The following is a 22,382-nucleotide window of genomic DNA, read 5'->3' on the forward strand; positions in this document are numbered from 1 at the left end:
GACCCTGGATCAAATAAAACTGAAGCATCCCTATCACAAATAGAAATAATACCTGTGATCACGACATCTGAGGACACTACATCTGGTCTGGCTGGGAAGGCATAGAACCTGGCTGGAGCACCGACTGGCTGGCCTCCGCCTAACTGAACAGTAGATGGATGAACTCTCCCTTACTGGCCCCACCTCTAGGATGACCCCTACCCGCTTGCCCTCCACCTTTGGGCGGTCGGACAATTGGTATTGTAATCATGGGTTGTCGGTGTTGTTGCACTACCTTGCCCCACAGTCTGGGGTAGAATCTCCGTACATAACTAAGATCTCTACACTCAAAACAACCTCTCAGTGCAGTGATTTGCTGCCTTGAAGTCTGACCCTGATGGCCTGAAGACCCACTGGAAGAACCCTGAATAGTTGGTGGGCGGCATGAACTCTCTAGCATGGCACTAGAAATAGGAGCTAGAGGAACCCTGGTGTCTTGAGTACCCACTGGAAGAACCCTGAATGGCTGGTGGGCGATAAAAACTCTCTGGCATGACGCTAAAATAGTGTCGCACCGGAGCACCCCGAAGAGGTGGTGGTGCTGGATATGTGGGCATGCTAGGCTGACCCTCATAAACTGACCTCGGCCCCCAAATGGAGCACCTTTAAACTCCCCAAAATAATAGATCATCTTGTCCCTCTACATCTGCACTCTACCTCTCAAACGATAACCCTTAATCCTCCAAGCTATCTCCACTACTAGATGGTAGGAAGTCCTCATCTCAACCTCTAGTGCCATAGTAAACTGAATACCTGAGTGCACCCTATAACAAACCTCCGCACTCTCTATGCGTCAGTAAGAAGTATCATAAGTGCATGGCGAGACAACTCAAAGAATCTCGCCTCATAATCGGTCACAGACATCTGACCCTGTTGGAGCTGCTCATCTTTCATCTGCTTTTGCATTTTGGATTCACTTCTTTTTTTTCTTTTCTTTTATTCTGGATTGAGACTTCTTCTTTTGGTCATCTCGAACCTTGTGCCTTGAGGTAAAACTTGCTCAGACACCAAAGCAGAACAAACAAACAAAATTTTTTTACCCCAGTTTTCCCTAGGAAAATCTCGTGAGTTATTAGCAAAGTTGTAAATCACCTATGTTATTGGTGAAAGATGATATGATGAGAGTAAAACTAAAAACTAAAGATTCGACTAGGATGTGCGTCTCCTGTGAGATTGAGCTTAAGGAAAACTATAAACTAAGCTTGACTAAACTAAAAATTGATCCTATTCTCCAGGCGGGGTCCCCTGAACTTTAAGAAAAACTAAAGACTAAAAACTTAAGGAAACTAACAATTGACCCTATTCTCCAGGCGGGACCCCTAAACTTAAGGGAATTAAAGACTATTAACTTAAGAAAATTAAAAACTGGCCCTATTTTCCAGGCGAGACCCCTGGATTCAAGGAAATCTAAAGATTAACGACTTACGAAAACTAAAGCTGGCCCTATTTTCCAAGCGGGACCCCGGGAAACTTAAGAAAACTAAAGACTAACAAATTAAGGAAACTAACAACTGACCCTATTCTCCAGGCGGGACTCCTGAACTTAAGAAAAACTAAAGATTAACACTTAAAGAAACTAAAAATGACCTTATTTTCTAGGCGGGACCCCTGAACTTAAGGAAAACTAAAGATTAATGACTTAAGAAAACTAAAAACTGACCATATTTTCCAGGCGGGACCCCTGAACTTAAGAAAACTAAAGATTAACACTTAAAAAAACTACGAAAAAGGGTCAGATATATCCCTCTACTATCAAATATTGTTTAAAGTTACCCTCTGTTATACTAATCGATCAAAATTGCCCCTACCATCTTACTATTGAATATATTTGCCCCTCATTTGACGGAAGGTGGCAGCCTTCTAAACATTTTTAATACGCAATCAATTGCCCATATTGGATACCCGATATCCATAACCCTAAACCCGACCCATCCTTGCTTATCTCATCTCCTTCATAACAAAAACTCCTTCATCCAAAATATGGATGTGTTCAAAAATGGTGGCCCTTAAATTTAGCACTAAACTCTTACAACGAGCAGTAGCTAGTCTCCTCGATTTAAGCATATATAAAACCATGATCCAATTCTCAAGCAACAATGTTTAAAGAATTTCAATATAGACAATTCAAGTTCAAAAAACTCCAAATTCATAGTGATATTTGCAACCGCAATTCTCAACAACAATCATAAATTAGAATTTGATTAATGCTCAACTGCAAACTACTATCAAATCCTTCAATTTTGAATTTTCAATCACAAAAACAGAATTTTTCACGCTTAGTTGCTTGGATTTTTCGACTTGCAAAGTGAAGATATTTTTTTGAACCTCAAATCCGATTCAACAAGGAACCCAACAGCTCTTTTAATTGCAAATCTTCTTTAACCAAGCTAATAATCAATAGTTAATCTAAGATATTAGCTCAACAAAACAGACCCAGATAATTATTTCAGTAGAATAATTCAACACTTTAATAATTTTTGTTGAGAGAACATTGAGAAAAGTCACCTTTCTCTCTCGGCGTACGTTAAGTGCTTTAACCTGTGCCTCGTCGGAAAATGGGAGGAAGTGGGCGACCAAGGAAAAACACTAGCAAATTCACGAGTATCAACGTTAAGGAACAAGGAAAGCAATCAGGAAAAGCTAAAGAGAAAGTGAACGAAGAAGATGACCCAGATATAGAAAGTGATAGTGAAATGAACTGGCCAGATCTGAGCACCGCTCAGCTGAAATTGGCAACACAAGAGAAGACAGTGACCAGAGTGACACCAATGATGAACTCTGGCGCAAAAAACACACATGCAGGGAAGATCAGAGCTGAAGAGGCAAGTTCGAGCAAAAATCCAAGCAATGGAACAATAAATTCAAAGGTAACTATGGAATAGAGTAACAAAGCACAAGGAAATGAGAAGGGTATGCAGGAGAAGCAAACGCAGGGAGCTGGGGGAAGATCGTGGGCTGGATTATTTATTGAGAACAAACTAGCTGCTAATGGAATGAATCTCTCATATATTCCACCAGTGGTACAAGATGGTGAGGTAGTGGTACAATTGTTGGAAGATGACATAGAGGAGGAGCAACAGAAATGGAGTAGAGCATTAATTTTATATATTGTGGGAAACACCCCAACAATTGGAGCAGTTGAGCGATGTATAGCTCAACAATGGGGGAAAATTAGGAAGCCGAAGGTATTGTTCCATAGCGATGGCTATTTCATTGTATTGATGCATAGTATTGAAGAAAGGGATGATGTTATGATGAATGGACCATACACAATGAATAATAGACCAATTATCATTAGGCAATGGAAGGAGGGGTTTGATTTTGAGGATAAAATCCTCAGAACTATCCCACTATGGGTGAAATTTCCTAAACTGCCACTTAGTTACTGGAGTAATAAGGCTCTAAGCAAGATTGGGAGTGGGTTAGGTAAACCTCTATATGTTGATGCATGTACAACTATGACTGATAGAGTTGTATATGCAAGAGTCCTAATTGAGATGGATATTACTAGGCCTTTACCAGGATCAATAAAACTATGTGACCCTACTAGGAAGAAGATTGATCAGATTGTGCAATATGATTGGAAGCCACAATACTGCCAAGAATGTTGTCAACTTGGCCACTCATGTAAGGAGCAACAGAAACAACATAATGAAGAGGGACAACAGAGGATAAATAATCAGAAGCCCAAGCAGTAATGGAAAATTGTAAGGAAGCTTGATCCAAAGGTGGATAGGATAGATGGACAAGGAAGGTTCAAAGAGCAGCTTGAAATAGAAGAAGAATTAGCACCAAAACAACAAGATGATGGTAATTAATGGCAGATTGCTAGTGGAAGGTCTGCATCAAAAAAACAAATGGGAGCCAAAAGGGGAGAGGAAGTCAACATAGGCAATGCATTTAAAATACTTGTTGACACTGCCCAGAAAATAATGTTATTCTCTGAAGAACAAGAGATGAGAAGCAGGAGGAGCAGACAAGGTAGTAAAGATAATTCCAAAACAACAAATATAGCATGACAAACATTATAACATAGAATGTAAGGGGCATGGATAAGGTGTATAAGCAAAAACTACTAAAAATTTTCTATAAGGAGAATAATGTAGCAATGATAGCAATTCTGGAAAATAGAGTTAAAGAAAGTAAGGTTGATACAATAATGAGGAAAATATTTGGAGACTGGAAGTGGATAACAAATTATGAAGTAGCACCAGGTGGGAGAATATGGATTGTCTGGGATCAGGCAAGAGTGGAGTTTGAAGTCAAACAAGTGCATGATCAATACATAGCAGGGCAGATAACTATAAGGCAATGTAACAGTAACTTTTTGTTTGTTGCAGTATATGGTAAACATAACATCCAAGATAGGAAGAGTATGTGGAATGAGCTCAAGGGGATAATGAATGGAGTAAAGTGGCCAAGTGTTCTAATGGGGGATTTCAATAGTATAATGTCCATTGAAGATAGAGTACAAGGTAACCCAGTACAAGATGTGGAAGTGAGAGACTTTAAAAACTTTGTAGAGGAGGCTGGATTGTCTGAAATGAGAACAATAGGTAGATACTACACATGGACAAATAACACAGTGCACGGTAGAATTGATAGAATCTTAGTCATTGCATAATGGATACAAAAGCGACCTCAAATGGAGGGGATCATCAAACAACTTGAATTTTCTGATCACTGCCAATTGATGATAACTATGGCTGAAGATATTGTACAGGTAAAGAGACCTTTCAAGTTTTTTAACTGCCTAGCTAACCACCAGAAGTTTGAGGAAATAGTGAAGCACTGCTGGAGGAGGGAACATATGGGCAACAAGATGCAAAAGGTTTGGTACAAGCTTGAAGCAATGAAAGGTGAACTGAAGAAGTTAAACAATCAAGAATACAAGAGTGTGGGGGATAAAATAAAAGAAACAAAAAATAAACTGACACAGATGCAACAAAGTATGCAATCTCCAAAGAATGATAGTGCAGTCATTGATGTAGAAAAGAAGACTAAAATGGAGCTGACTAAATGGATGGAAGTAGAGGAAAGCATACTGAAACAAAAGGCTAGAGTCAAGTGGCTAAAAGAGGGGGACTCCAACACAGCATATTTTCATGCTTGTGTGAAAAACAGATAGGCAAGGAATCATATTGGAAGACTTACAAATAATGAAGGGCACATACTGCATAACACAAAGGAGGTTGAAGAGGAAATCCTACAGTTTTATAAAGTATTACTAGGTACAGCAGCATCTACTTTACCAGTAGTGAATCCAGATATAATAAGGAGTGGGAATATGCTGAGCAGGGAACAACAATTGCAGATAATAAAGCCAGTCACAAAGGAAGAAGTACTGATAGCTTTGAAGGGTATAAATGATAGCAAGGCACCAGGGTGTGATGGATATAATGCCTATTTTTTCAAGAGGACATGGAGCATAACAGGAGAGGATATCACATCAGCAGTACTGGAACTCTTTGAAAGTATAGATTTGTGCAAAGCTATAAACTGCACTACTATTACTTTGATCCCTAAAGTGAAGAACCCAACAAATATCAAGGAGTTTAGGCCTATTTCCTGCTATACAATGCTATATAAGATAATTTCCAAGATCCTAACAACAAGATTACAGGAAGTCATGCCAGAATTAATAGAAAAATGCCAAACTGCTTTTGTCCCTGGGAGAATGATAGTTGATAACATCATCATGAGCCATGAGCTGGTTAAAGTCTATGGAAGGAAAAACATATCACCAAGGTGTATGCTGAAAATTGATATGCAGAAAGCTTATGATTCTGTGGAGTGGATATATATAGAGCAAATGATGAAATTACTGGGATTCCCTGAAAAGTTTGTAAGGTGGATAATGAAATGCATCAGTACTGTGCACTATACAATAATCATCAATGGGCAACCAGCAAAACCTTTTGAAGCAAGGAAATGGCTTAGGCAGGGTGACCCATTATCTCCTGTACTGTTTGTGATGGCAATGGAATACTTGAGCAGACTATTGAAAAACTTAAAGGGGAACAAAGAATTCAAGTACCACCCTAAGTGTGCTAAAGTCAATCTATTACACTTAGGTTTTGCTGATGATTTGTTACTTTTTTGCAGGGGAGATATACAATCAGTCAAGGAAATGCATCAACAATTCAAAACCTTTTCCGAGGCATCAGTACTAACTGCAAACCAAAACAAGAGCTGCATATACTTTGGACGAGTCGATCTTGTGAACCAAGGGAAGATTATGGATATACAAGGATACAACAAGGGAGAGTTACCTTTCAGATACTTAGGGGTACCTTTAAGCACAAAGAAGCTATCAATTATCCAATGTGAACCTTTGATTGACAGGATGCTGAACAAAATACAATGCTGGACAACAAAATTCCTGTCATATGCAGGGAGAGTTATGCTTATAAAGAGTGTCTTGACTGCAATTCAAAATTTTTGGGCTCAGATCTTTATATTGTCAAAGAAGATTATTCAGTTCATTGAAACAATATGTAGAAGGTTTCTATGGTCAGGGAACACATAGCCTACTAGGAAGGCATTGATAGCTTGGGAGAAACTGTGTTGTCCAAGAGTTGCAGGTGGTTTGAACTTCACTAATGTGGAACTATGGAAAAAGCTGCAATTTGCAGATTATTATGGAACATATGCAAGCAAAAGGAAAAGTTATGGATACAATGGGTAAATGCTTACTACATAAAAGGGAATACAATATGGAGCACAACACCAAAGAATGCATCTTGGGTCATTCAACAGATCTTCAAAGCAAAGAAGTATTTTGAAAATGTTGGCTACACTGAACAAGAGGTGCAGAGGATAGATAGCTTCTCAATCAAACAAATGTATAAAGCCATGCATGGGGGTTTCAGAAGGTAGGTTGGAGGAAAGTAATATACAATAACTATGGGCAGCCAAAATAGATATTCAAATTGAGACTTGCAATTCTGGAAAGACTAGTAACAAAGGAAAGATTAGCAAGATGGGGAGTAAATATAGAGACCACATGTGCACTATGCCAACAAGGGATTGAAACAGTCCAGCATCTATTCTTTGAATGTGAAATGACAGGAACAATATGGCAACAACTGCTACATTGGCAAGGAATACAGAGGAAGAAGTTGAAATGGCAAGAAGAGCTGACATGGATACAAAGAGTAGCAAAAGGAAGAAGTGAAGGAGCAGCTCTATGCAGAATGACTCTAGCTGCTGCAGTTTACTATATATGGCAGGAAAGAAACAATGTCATTTTCAAACAGGAAAAGAGAACAGCAGCAAGCATAGTCAGGAAGATCATTCAGGAAATCCACTTAAGAGCCATCATGTTTCCTAGGTTAGAAAGGACTATGACCAAAGCAAACTGGTACCCGGATACAATGGAACAATGATAGTAGATAGGAAAGTAGGAAAGTAGAAGTGTAGAAAGACCCAAACTGGGGCTGCATGTCCAGTGGGGTGTTTGTTCGTTTGATTCTTGTACATACTTTACTTGGTAAATAAAGTCAATTAATTACCAAAAAAAAAATTGTTCCAACTTTGAAAACTTAAAAACCCATCAGTTGGAGTTCGACTTTTTTTACCTAGTTCTTCAAATTAGTTACTAAATTCTGACTCAATGAGCAGCTCCAAACAATCAAACTAATTTTTGGATTTTCAAGCATCCAACAACACAAAATTTCCTTCTTCTTCTTTTTTGTAATTTCTGATTTGGAAATCAAGGCAATAAATAAGGAATGCTTAAAGCAATTTCTTAGCCTATACTCCGAAACAAAACGATTCAATTTGTAAGAAATTTGAAAGCACCTAGTCATAGAGTGGAGAGTCATGGAGGAATGAGCTTCTCTTGTTTAGGAGATAAAATAAGAGAAAGAGACGAGGTTTTAAGTGATTAAGTCTGAGGATGGATCAGGTGTAGAATCATGGATACTGGGTATCCAGTATGGGCAGTTGGTTGGGTATTAGAAATATCTAGAAGGCTGCCATGTGTCCCTTCCGTCAAATGAGTGGTAAATATGTTTAATAGTAAGACGGTAAGGACAATTTTGATCGATTAGTATAACGAAGGGTAACTTTAAATAATATTTGATAGTAGAGGGGCATTTCTGACTACTAAAGATTAATGACTTAAGGAAACTAAAACTGATACCTTTTTTAAAAAAAATCTAGACTTCTTCTTTTTATTATTATTATCATTATTATTATTATTATCATCATCATCATCATTATCTTAGGAGAAAAATTCATCAGACCAAGACTTCAATCCTAGGAGAAAATTCATCAGACTAGGTTTTCTAATTTATTATCTTACGAAAAAGATTCATCAGACTAAGACTTCTATTCTAGGAGAAAATTCATCAGACTAGGTTTTCTTATCTTAGGAGAGATTCATCAGACTAAGATTTTTATCATAGGAGAAAGTTCATCAGATTAGGGCTTTTTATCTTAGGAGAAAGATTCATCAGACTAAGACTTCTATCCTAGGAGAAAATTCATCAGACTAGGCTTTCTAATTTATTATCTTAGGAGAAAGATTCATCAGACTAAGACTTCTATCCTAGGAGAAATTCATCAGACTAGGTCTCTTATCTTAGGAAAAAAGATTTATCAGACTAAGATTTTTATCCTAGAAGAAAGTTCATCAGACTAGGGCTTTTTATCTTAGGAGAAAGATTTATCAGACTAAGAATTTTTGTCTTAGGAGAAAGATTCATCAGACTAAGATTTTTGTCCTAGGAGAAAGTTTATCAGACTAGGTTTTCTTATCTTAGGATAAAGATTTATCAAACTAAGATTTTTATCCTAGGAGAAAGTTCATCAGACTAGGGTCTTTTATCTTAGGAGAAAGATTCATCAGACTAAGATATTTATTGGAAGGAAAATCCATCACACTAGGACGTATTACCCTAGGAGGAAAAAATGTGAAGAGCAATGACAATTTTATGCATACTAGCAAGACAAATAAAGGCAAAGATTTGAGAAACTTCCATTTGTCGGCTCTTCTCTTCTTTTCTTTTCTCTTTTTTTCTTTGTTTCTCTTTTTTCTTCTTTTTTTTGAACCACTTTCCTTGCACTGCTTTGTTCTGTTTGAGATAAAGAAAATTTTGTCAGTTTTAAAAGTGGTCGGTTTGTGGCCTTGATGTCCTTGGCAGCTTGGCATTGTACCTATTCGCTTCTGGAAGACCACCTGTATTGGTAGTTGGCTGCACTGCTGGGAGACTTTGTTGCTGCTTTCAAGAGACTTTTGCTCTGTATCAGCCCTGATTGGTTCACACCTAGTACCAATTTTATTTGTGGCTCAATCAGCCTTATCCCAACTGAGATCTTTGCTTAGGCGAGCTTTTCTGATATCTTGAACGGCTTTTTAATTTTTGAGCAACCTGTTTGTCAAAGAGAATCACAACTGGTAAGTGCCTTTTGTACGATGTGCACACTTCATAGTCCTTGTTCGATACTACAGAGAATCCCTTATTAGCCTTGAGGTTATCTTTGCTTGCTTTAGCCAAGTAGGTTGGCAAAAGTCTTTTGAGGGGGAACCTTTGCATGAATCCTCAAGGCATGTAGACTGTAACAACTGAGTGTGCTGGCTAAATTTAATTTGTGCACTGAAATGGTGGTAGCAGATTTTGAAATCTTTTCTTGCTTGTTTTGACAAGGACTGACTCAGAGTGAAGGGACACAATAATGCAAAGAAACAGTATTAACAAGAAATGCCCCTGTCGGGAAGGACAAAAGGAAGAGTTTTTTTCTTATTCAATAACTAGCCTCAATGATCATGACATGCATTTTTGACTTAATGGATTAATCTATCAAACTGATCAAATCTTCCCTTTTACCACTCTTACGACCTTTAAAGTCGGGCTTGTTCATGCAAATTCTTTGCATCAGCTTCATGACTCACTTTCGACTAGTGTTGCCTCGAGGGGTTTTCACCAATAAGTCTCTCCCATTTATTTATCTCTACTTACCGTCAACTTACGGTGCCCGTGAGAGTTTTCACTAGTAAGACTCTTATTTTTTTCTTCTTTTCATTTCATTCTTTTTTTGTGAGCAACTTGATAGTGTTCTTGACAACTATTGCTCATTGCATGTTTCTCTTCGTATTCTTGAAGGCATATCGAGACATCTTTATTTGGAAGGTTTTTCGATAGGGTTAGAAAGAAGGGAAGGCATGACGGCTCAAAGTAGACTCATAATGATGGGTTGTACACTTACAACTCTTGGAATCGACTCTTTCAAAAACTAAAACAAACTCATGCCCCAGTTTTAGATACTGGATTTTTTTTATCTTTTTATTTTTTTTTAATGAATTCTTATTTGGTTTTTATTTGGTTGGACCGAACCGTGTAAGGCTGCCGATGCATCCTTTTTCAATGGAATCAAGTCAAATGTAGTTCAAACATCTGACCGAACTAATTTTTTCATATTTCTTTATGTTTTTCTGTCTTTTTTTGTTTTCAAAACATCTTGCCCCAACTTTTATTTTCTGGTGGCAAGGACGTTGATTGTTCTTTTCTTCTTCTTTTTTTTTCACTTGAACTTTCTAAGAGTTGCCCCAGTTTGTATCTTGGGGCATGGACTTTTATTTCATTTATTTTTATTTTTATTTTTTGCACTTTTAACTCTAAACTTGATTCCAAAAGAGGATGGTCAAAGAAAAAACATAGGCGCAAAAAAGGGTAATGAAAGGTATAAAGTATTTGGATAGAAGAAAAAGGGTCTGCCAACCTCGAGAATGCCAAACATAGTATCCTTTCACGATCACAGCATTGATGAATATGTCTATCTTCTTGGTATGTCGTGGTTGAAAGATACTTTCCATCCATTAATGTCAAATTTTTCAACAAACTTCAATTGATTCTTCCTCAAACCCGACCTTCACAATGATTTGAAGGTAAAGATCATTAACCTCCATGTGTATGAGTATTCTAGTTCCACATGAATTTTACTCGAGCTTAATTCCAAAGTGTTTCGACTCTTTATTTGTCACACCTCCTTTTTCCGCGCCCGGGGGCGCAGGGAGTTTTTTCCAATTAAAGGACAATCGAAACGGGATTTATTTAATTATTTCAGAGTCGCCACTTGGGAGATTTAGGGTGTCCCAAGTCACCGATTTTAATCCCGAATCGAGGAAAATAATGACTCTATATTACAGTCTGCGTACCAGAAATCCGGATAAGGAATTCTGTTAACCCGGGAGAAGGTGTTAGGCATTCCCGAGTTCCGTGGTTCTAGCACGGTCGCTCAACTGTTATATTCGGCTTATTTATCTGATTTTTAATACAATTATGAACCTATGTGCCAATTTTATCTTTTATCCGCTTTTATCGTTCACTGTTATCTTTATAGGACTTGCAACGTCGTGAAAACATATCTCGAACCACGTTACATCAATGCTCCCGTGGTTATTGATATATCTCGACTCGGTTGAGATTTGGATTTGGGTCACATAAATGTGCACCCGAATTAAGGAAAATAAATTATTTAAGGCGCGCCTAAAGCAACTAACGCATGGTTGTTTTGGGGAGGGCCGTAAAATTCGCTAAATGACCTGTCCCGAATTCTAAGTGTTTTAATATATATATAGTTGGAGAGCCCCGTGGCTGTGTACATTTTTTATTTTTGACGAGGCTCGTCTCGTTCTACTTTTAAAAGGAATTAGCGACGTCATGGATATGCCTCTCGGATCACGTCACAATCAATGCACCCGTGATTAGAAATACATTTTTCGAATCCGTCGAGATTTGGATTTGGGTCACATAAATGTGCACCCGAGTTTTTAAGAAGGTAAGGCTTATTAAAGCGCATCCTAAAGAGACTAACGTATTGTTATTTTAGGAGGGTTGTGAGATTTGCTAAACAACCCGTCCCGGAAACTAAATGCTTCAATAATATACATTTAACAAGGGCCCCGCATCTGCGCGTTTTGTTTATTTTCGTCGAGGCTCATCTCGTTCTTATTTTTTAAAAGGATATCCTATAGCAACTACGTTTCTTGTCGTATTCGTCTCTATCAATTGAAAACAGTAGATAGTCTTAATTAATTACATGCTTGCAAGTTGTTTGTGATGTAATTAGGAAATGCTTCAAAATCAGGACCGAAGTTGCGTGCACAGTCGGCCAAACGAATAATCATGGGCCCAAATCCAGCCCACGCGCGGTTGGCCAGACCTGGGCCACTGCTCGTTCGATGCGGGCCTGCCTGGTCTGTCTTCGACCTGGGCTCGACCCTTGTGAGGTTGAGGCCGTGAACTCGTTCTGGGTTCTATTGGCGTGGTATGAAGGGATCGCCTATTAAAGGGAAAGAAATTAACTAGTAGGGGATAGTTTTCATGCTTGGCCTACATTAAAGAATATACTACACAGTTAAACTAAGTCTAAGATACAACCTATTATATTGGGAATGTTCTCACCTAACAACATACATATATAAACTAACATTCAGCTAATCTACATTGATATATACTGGGCATACATGCTACTTCCATTGTCAAAAACAGGAATGAAAATTATTATACAGTACATGATTTCTAATGTAACAATTTATGTATAAAAGTCACTCTTCAGGTCTTTTCTTTTGTATTCATGCTCAACTTTCCAATTACATTTGACAGAGTATTAGTCATGTACCTGGTATAGAGAGACAAAAGAAGAAGGAAGTGATCAGCTGGGCAGTATGCAGTAAATACAGCAGCAAACAGATACACAACAAACACAGCAACAACCAACTGAACCAAGTGTCTTCCACAGCCACAGACAACCAACAGTGATCTCCCAGAATACAAAGACTAACAAATAGCCGAGTGCCAAGCCAGTAATCCCAGGAAATAGTAAAGAAATAGCAGCAATAACTGAGGGTTCAGATGCAGCAAAGCCACCAATTCAACAACCACAAACAACTCAGTCAATGCAAGCAACAGAACTTGGCCAAGACAGCTTGACCAATATGCACTCTTATACAACTTTCAGGCAGTGTTTGGTTACAATCTATTTGGAAACTAACTTATGTTATTCAGCTTTCTTTAAACTCAGTAAAACTTTTTAGACTAAAAGTTTCAGCTTTCAAACTAAAAATTCCAGCCTTTTCCCTCTTTTTTTTTCTGAAGACTAAAAGTCCAGCCCTTTTTCAGTTCTCAAATGGCCTATTTATAAGCCAAAGTGACCAAGTGCAGCTAAGCTGCCCCCATGCTGCAACTTGCAGCCTGCCCTTACCCTGTTAAACCCATGCTTGAGCATCTCTTGATGCCAGCCCCCTTTGTTCCCCACGCCTGGTTTATTCTTTAATCCAGGATTATGGGCTTATTTTAGTATTCCTTTTAAACCCATACTCTTGTGTCTTGTCCCCCCATTGGCATTAGTTTAATCCTAATTTAGTACCCCATTTGTCAGCTCACTTAAACTAATCACTTTTGTTCTTTTTAACACCCCAGAATACCCCTGTCAACCTTGATTATTACTGCCCCTGCCTACTGCAACATCAGGGCATTTTTTGAACTGATGAAAGTTCGAACTCAAGACTGCCTGGGCTGAACCTTTTCAGTCAGTTTTATAGTGCAAACAAACCATTTCAAACAATGCTGGGGCATACAGTCAGTGACAAAGCTCAATTAATCATGCGACCTTATTAGCTCATTCGATTTATTAGTTATAGAAAGCTAATCGACGATTTTTATCGAGTCGACTATACTAATTATAACAGGTAATAATCAATCGCTCACATAAACAATATGTTTAGGGACCTAAAGGGCATCAGACAATTCTGTGTTCAAAAACTGGGAACCTATATAAGTTTATTCACTTGACGACCAATCTAATCGAACATGTTCATCACAGAGTACATTCAGAATACACCCATAGAAAATCAACCGACCAAAGAAAAAGGTCTTTAAAGAGATGAAAGAAATCTGGATGAAAAATAACAAAAATAACAAACAAACCCAAAGAAATATGATGACAACTTAATTAGAACCAAACAAAGAGAGGAAAACGTACCGAAAATGTTTAAATCACACAGACCCAAATCTGATTCATCTTCGAACTTTTGAGGCCGAACAAACTTTAATCAGGGTGTTCTCACATGAGAGCACCTTGATTAAGGTCTATTAGACCTCAAACCCATGTCAAAACTGGCCGGGTTCCCCAGGTGCATGTGTTTCAAAAGTCTGGATTTCCAGATCTGGATTTTTGGGAGTTGTGGGTAGATTCGGACCAAACCAAGTTTGGTTTGGTCACGAGGAAGGTCAGGGGAGTGTCTGGTACAAAGATGGTGAGGTTTGGTGTAGATCGAGTTTTGTCTCGAATCTTCAAATCCAGATTCGAGACGATAGGAGATGATTCGAGGTTCGTGGTTAGTGGATTCGTGTTCAGGGGAGTGAGGGGGTCTTAGGGTGTTCGGGAGGTGGCCACCGGCGTTCATGCCGCCGGGTTTTGGTGGAAGGGGAACTAAGGCGGCTTGCTAGGGTTTGGGGGTTTCAGGCTGGGGAAGGAGACGAGTGAGGGGTGGGGTTCGGATAGGGGGTGCGGGGTGAAGGGTCAAGTTTATATATGGAAGGGGAAGAGAGATTGGAGCCGTTAGATCAAGTGATCTGAACGGCTTAGATCTATTGGTGGGTAACAGGACGGGGTCGTTTGGTATGGGAACGGGGTCGTTTTGGTTTAGGTGAGGGGTTGGGTTGAACCGGCTAAATAGGTCGGGTCCTGAGGGAAGCCAGGGACCATTGGATCAATGAGGTTGGACGGCTCAGATCAACTTGCCTGAAACGGCGTCGTTGAGGTGAGTTGGACAGCCTGATCTGGACCGTTCCTTTGAATCAGATCAACGGCTTCAAATGGGGACGCCGATACGACGTCGTTTGAGTCCGTGCTTGGGCAGGCTGGATTTGGACTGGATCAGTGTTGGTTTGGGCCTGTTTTTGTTCCATTTATTTTGGGCCCAACCGATTTTCTTCTTTTTTTTTTCTAGTTTCATTTTTCTTTTGAAACAAAATAAAAAAAATGAAATAAACTAAAATAATAGACAATAAAATAATGAAATTAAAACTAAACAACAATGGAACATTTTAACACAATTATCACCAAATATTCAAGTAAGTTAACTAAAAGCCTAGAACGAACGATGCACACATATGTATATATATATATTTTTTTGAATTTTCTTTTACTGACACATATTTTTGTATTTTTGTTTGGTAATGACTAGATGTAAAATGGACAGACCCATAAATGACTAACAACACATGTCACGGAAAACTCGAAAAATTGTACAGCGAAATCATTTGTCACTATTTTTATTTTCTTTTGGAGCGATTGCTCGTAAAGCAAAAATCACGTGCTTACAGCTGCCCCTCTTTGCCCGAAGACACGAAGGGTTTTCGCGCAAAGATAAAGCGAGCGATTTTTGCCCGTCCGAATACTCCGTGTGAAGCATTTTTTGAAAAAGCTTTGACCGAACCTTTGCTTCAGAGGTTTCCTACATATCCTGGGCTGAACAGGAATCAGGTCAATGTAGTTCGGGAAATCTTTGGTAGCTGGGACTACCGTGTGACTGTAGTGTTTGCTGTTGTTGTGCGCTGTTGTATGCTGCTGTAGGATGCTACGGCTCAACCGATCTCCCTATTACATTGCTCTAAAAGGAAAACAAGAAGCTAAGCTAAACTGAGGATCCTGAAATCTCATCCATCTTCAACTTGTTCTTGCTGCCTTGCTTTCTTGTCGGCTAACGCTTTCCTCTGACGCCTTTATTTTGTGAACTTGGAGATGATGCTGATCCTTCACCTTTTCTGAATGTCAGTTCTCATCACTTTGCTTGATTTGCTGGGGATACGGCTTTCTCCTTTAAATCTTCCAATGGTTTCTTCAGTGGTATGGCTTTTCATCAGAATTGTTATACTGGGCATGCTACAACGTTCCCAAACTACTCTTTTGAGACGCATTCCTTTTTCCTTTTGAATTGCGCGCTTGCCTCTGCAGTTGTCTGCTTCTTGGTGCTGGGGATTTCATTGTTTCTCGTTTGGGGATCTCTGTTGTACCCTTCCGTCTTCAGGTGGGGTACTGATTCCAAAATCTAGAGCTGAATGTATTCCCGCATTATACTGGTGGGCGACCTAGAACTTAAAAGCATTCCCGCATTATACTGGTGGGCGACCTAGAACTTAAATGTATTCCCGCATTATACTGGTGGGCGACCTAGAACTTAAAAGTATTCCCGCATTATACTGGTGGGCGACCTAGAACTTAAATGTATTCCCGCATTATACTGGTGGGCGACCTAGAACTTAAAAGTATTCCCGCATTATACTGGTGGGCGACCTAGAACTTAAAAGTATTCCCGCATTATACTGGTGGGTGACCTAGAACTTAAAAGTATTCCCGCATTATACTGGTGGGTGACCTAGAACTTAAAAGTATTCCCGCATTATACTGGTGGGCGACCTAGAACTTAAATGTATTCCCGCATTATACTGGTGGGCGACCTAGAACTTAAAAGTATTCCCGCATTATACTGGTGGGCGACCTAGAACTTAAATGTATTCCCGCATTATACTGGTGGGCGACCTAGAACTTAAAAGTATTCCCGCATTATACTGGTGGGCGACCTAGAACTTAAAAGTATTCCCGCATTATACTGGTGGGTGACCTAGAACTTAAAAGTATTGAAATTGTTTCCCCGTTCTTCCGAGAAAATTTTCGACAATCGGCAGAAAATTTTCTGCCCCGGTTTTTGGTGACTTCCATGGCGGTGCATCTTGCAGCCATCATCAATCCTTTGTTTTCCTGCAGCAGACAAAAGGATTTAATCAGTTTTAATCGTGGTGGTAGAGGGTGCCTTTCTGGCGAGCAATTTTTCTTTCTTCCTTTTCTTGCTCTTTGTCCCCATAATTGGTTGGCGGGCAAAGTTGCCTGTTGGGGTCTCTAGCCTGCTGGGGATTGGTTTTCAATTTATCCCCTTTTCTGCTTTCTTTTAAAACACATGATGTGGGAGTCTGCTTCTAACTCCCGAAACCACTCCCTTTTGGAGCTTACTTCTTCCAACATTTCCGAGCACAATCCCTGCATTGCCTGGGGCCGGCCTTTTAAGACTGTTTGTATTACCCTGCATTGGGTGAATTCCCCTTCGGTTTCTGGTAGTAAGCTTCGACAAATCCTTTAAAGACACATTTTAGGAAAAGAAATAAAGATATGGAAAAGAGAAAATCTTTCTGAACCAATATTTTGTGGGAGGAGACAATCAAAAGAACTTATCTGGAGGACACAACTGGTCCCCGTGATCATGACGTGCACCATAGATTCCCGACCCAGTCTATTTGTATCAATCGATTTGCCCGATGGTCTGACTTGCTGGGGATGATAAATGGATGTTCATCCTATTGCGAATGTGGTAGCTTTTGCTGCTCTATCTTGTCGCCTCATGGTGCCCTTCGAGGGGTTTTCACTAATGAGACTCTCTCTTTTCTCTCATCTCCCGGCGCCTTATGGTGCCTATGAAGGTTTTCACCAATAAGACTCTCTCATTTCATATCCCTCATCTTACATCGCCTCTCGGTGCCTGCGAAGGTTTTCACCGATGAGACTCTCTCATTTTATTTCTTTCGAGGAATCGGGGTGTTGTAGATACGACCCTCTCTTCCGGGGATTCTTTTGACTATCAACTCATTCCCAGTCTTACGATCCTTTTCTTTGCTGGGGATCGGTGTATTATTCTCGGCCTTATTTGCCGGATTTGGCATCTCTCGAACATTGATCGGGAGGTCTTTTGGATGTCGATGTTGGTTTTGGTGTGGGATTGAAAGAAGGCTAAAAAATGAAAACAACTTGAGGGGTGATGTGCTACAACTTTTGGAATCAAACCTTTGTTGGAACTTAAAACATAACTTCTGCCCCAGTTTTCTTGCTTGGGGAATTTATTTATTTTTTACTCTTATGTTGTGCTACGTGCGTTACGCACGCTGTGTCTATTATGCACACTATGTACATTATGCATCCTATATTTATTATGATGCATACTATGACCGAGCCGTGAGGCGCCTACGTATCCTCTTTGAGGAATCAGGTCAAACGTAGTTCCCACGGTTTTATATTCCTTGATTTTTCTTTTCTTTCTTTTCATTTTCTTTTCTTTTTCTTTTTCTTTTCTTTTCCTTTCTTTTTTTTTCTTTTTTTCGTATCTTTCCCATTAGTGATTCCAAAAGAGGGGTATTGAAAGAATTTGCTTAATGCTCAAAGGGGGAAGCGAGGGTTAAAAGTGTTTGGATAGAAGAAAGAATTGCCTCCGTCATCTCATTATTCAACAAATGCCAAATACAAACAAATAAACCAAAATTGCCATAATTTAAAGAAATTACGCATAATATCTCTTGACTGCATCTGAATTGATAGCCATGTCGACACATCTACCTTCGACATCTGTCAAACACAAAGCACCGTTGGACAATATTCTGGTCACGACATAAGGCCCTTGCCAATTTGGGGCGAATTTGCCTTTTGCCTCGACCTGATGTGGGAGGATCTTCTTTAATACCTGCTGCCCTACTTCAAACTTCCTGGGGCGCACCTTTTTATTATACGATCTTGCCATTCTCTTCTGGTACAGCTGACCATGGCACACTGCTGCCAATCTTTTCTCATCTATCAGGCTCAACTGTTCCAATCGAGCTTTGACCCATTCATCATCACCAATCCCGGCTTCAGCGACAATTCGGAGGGACGGAATTTCGACCTCCGCTGGTATCACGGCCTCAGTTCCGTATACCAACAAATAAGGAGTTGTGCCTATGGAAGTCCGGACGGTAGTGCGGTAACCCAACAAAGCAAAGGGCAATTTCTCGTGCCACTGTCTGGACCCTTCTACCATTTTTCGCAGTATCTTCTTGATATTCTTATTGGCTGCTTCGACTGCTCCATTTGCCTTAGGACGATATGGGGTGGAATTGCGGTGTGTAATCTTGAATTGTTGGCATACCTCTTTCATCAGGCTGCTATTAAGATTCGCACCGTTATCCGTGATGATCACTTTTGGGATCCCAAATCTGCAGATGATATGGGAGTGAACAAAGTCCACCACTGCCTTCTTGGTTACCGACTTGAAGGTTTTAGCCTCAACCCATTTGGTGAAGTAATCAATGGTCACTAGAATGAACCTGTGACCGTTGGACGCTGCTGGCTCGATGGGCCCAATGACATCCATGCCCCATGCTACAAACGGCCAGGGTGCTGACATCGTATGCAATTCTGTTGGCGGAGAGTGAATCAAGTCTCCATGTATTTGGCACTGATGGCATTTCCTCACGAAAGTGATACAGTCGTGTTCCATGGTGAGCCAATAACACCCCGTTCGAAGGATTTTTCTTGCCAATACATATCCACTCATGTGGGGCCCGCAAACTCCAGCATGTACTTCTGCCATAACCGTCATTGCTCGACTGGCATCTACGCATCTCAACAATCCCAAATCCGGGGTTCTTTTGTACAATACTCCTCCACTGAGGAAGAAACCATTCGACAAACGCCGAAGGGCTCTTTTTTGGTCTCCCGAGGCATGTTCTGGATATATCCCCATTCTGAGGTATTCCTTGATATCATGAAACCAGGGTTCGCCATCTGCTTCTTCTTCTATGGTATTGCAGTAGGCGTGCTGATCACGGACTTGGATATGCAGAGGATCAACATACATTTTGTCAGGGTGGTGCAGCATTGATGCTAAGGTGGCTAAGGCATCTGCAACCTCATTGTGAACTCTCGGGATGTGTTTGAACTTCACCGATCGAAATTGCTTGCTCAGATCATGCAAGCATTGTCGGTATGGTATGAGCTTTAGATCTCGTGTTTCCCATTCACCCTGAATTTGATGTACCAAGAGGTCCGAGTCTCCCAAGACCAAGACGTCTTGGACATCCATGTCAGCAGCCAAGCGCAGACCCAGAATGCAAGCCTCATATTCGGCCATATTGTTAGTGCAGTAGAAGCGCAGTTGGGCCGTAACAGGATAATGCCGTCCTGTTTCAGAAATGAGTACTGCCCCTATTCCAACCCCTTTTGCGTTTGCCGCTCCATCAAAGAAAAGCTTCCAACCCGGTTCCTCGGGTAATTCCAACTCATTTGTATGCATCACCTCTTCGTCAGGAAAATACGTTCTTAAGGGCTCGTATTTTTCATCAACGGGATTCTCTGCCAAATGGTCTGCCAGCGCCTGGGCTTTCATGGCCGTCCTCGTCACGTAGATGATATCAAATTCTGTGAGCAGAATTTGCCATTTTGCTAACCTTCCCGTGGGCATAGGTTTCTGAAAGATATACTTCAACGGGTCCAAACGGGATATGAGATAAGTAGTGTATGAAGACAGGTAGTGCTTCAACTTCTGAGCTACCCAAGTTAGGGCGCAGCATGTTTTCTCGAGTTGAGTGTACTTGACCTCATGCACTGTGAATTTCTTGCTAAGATAGTAGATGGCCTGCTCCTTCCTCCCTGTGTCATCATGTTGCCCCAGTACACAACCAAATGAATTTTCCAAGACCGTCAGGTAAAGGATTAGGGGTTTCCCGGGCTTAGGCGGGACCAATACGGGTGGATTAGACAGATACCCTTTGATTTGGTCGAAAGCCTCCTGACACTCTGTCGTCCAACCTTCTGCAGCATCCTTTCTCAGTAGCCGAAATATGGGCTCACAAGTTGCTGTGAGTTGAGCGATGAACCTGCTGATGTAATTGAGTCTACCCAGCAAACTCATTACCTCTGTTTTGTTCCTTGGCGGTGGCAAGTCTCGGATGGATTCAATTTTGGATGGGTCTAACTCAATCCCCCGTCGACTGACGATGAATCCTAGCAACTTTCCTGATGGAACCCCGAATGCGCATTTGGCCGGGTTAAGCTTGATATCATACCTCCGGAGTCTTTGGAAAAATCTCCTTAGGTCTGTCACATGGTCCTCCTGACGCCAAGATTTGATGATCACATCATCGACGTACACCTCAATTTCCTTGTGTATCATGTCATGAAACACAGCAGTCATTGCTCGCATGTACGTTGCCCCAGCGTTCTTTAAACCGAACGGCATTACCCGATAGCAGTAGGTTCCCCATGGCGTAATAAATGCTGTCTTCTCAGCATCCTCCTCATCCATTAGGATCTGATGATAACCCGCATAGCAATCCACAAAGGATCCGATCTCGCGCCCAGCGCAATTATCGATCAGGATATGAATGTTGGGTAACGGGAAATTGTCCTTGGGACTTGCTTTGTTGAGGTTGCGGTAGTCGACGCACACCCTGATTTTTCCATCCTTCTTTGGGACTGGTACCACATTGGCCAACCACTCGGGATATCGAGTGACCCGAATGACCTTCGCTTGCAACTGCTTAATCACTTCTTCTTTGATCTTTACACTCATTTCTGTTTTAAATTTCCTTAGTTTTTGCTTGACCGGAGGGTATGCCGGGTCAGTGGGCAATTTGTGAACCACTAAATCGGTGCTCAATCCAGGCATATCATCATATGACCATGCAAAAACATCTTTGAATTCCCTGAGAGTTTCGATCAATTCTGCTTTGACATTTGGCTCAATGTGGATGCTAATTTTGGTCTCTTGGATGATATCAGCGTCTCCTAGGTTCACAGCCTCAGTGTCGTTTAGGTTAGGCTTGGGTTTCTCTTCAAATTGGCACAGTTCTCGGTTTATTTCTTCGAAGGCTTCCCCTTCGTCACATTCGGATTCATCATCACAAAAGACCTCTTGTATCATTGAGTCAGATTCAGATTGATTTATTAGACTAGGTCGAAGATCCGCTGTGCATGCCATGTCATTAGGACCAGTAAAAAGAGAACTGTTCAGAAAGAAAAAGAACAAAACAAGAAATTAAAATGGGACAAAAGAAAAGAACTTTATTAAATTTGCAGGATAAAAAGGGTTCACACTTTTACAAAACGAAAGTAAAATTGGGATTACACCCTTGAATAATCCGATCAAACAAACAAACAAACAAAACATTAATCAAAGCCTACTACCAAGACTCCCCTCGGACAGGAAGAGGAGTAACCGTCCAATTGTTGGTCTTGGCCTTAGGCCCCACGAATTGTATCTCTGCTCTGCTGGAACCCTCTCCAGCTTCCACCATACTGACATCCGCAAATAGCCTTTCAAAACTCTGATTGAGGTCTTCATTTATACCGATCAAAGGTCCTCGAATCTTTGGGATCGCTGACCCCTTGGCACTAGCTTTAACAAAAGACCTTGAGAGGCGTGGCACTGGTTTAGGCAGAAACCAGACCCTCTTCTTCATTTTTCGCGCTTGCTTCCTGTCTGCTGCGGTTGGTTTGAACCCCAACCCGAAAGTTTCCAGATTCTTAGGAAGGGA

Source organism: Nicotiana sylvestris, chromosome 6, assembly GCF_000393655.2.
Source record: "Nicotiana sylvestris chromosome 6, ASM39365v2, whole genome shotgun sequence".
Lineage (NCBI taxonomy): Eukaryota > Viridiplantae > Streptophyta > Magnoliopsida > Solanales > Solanaceae > Nicotiana > Nicotiana sylvestris.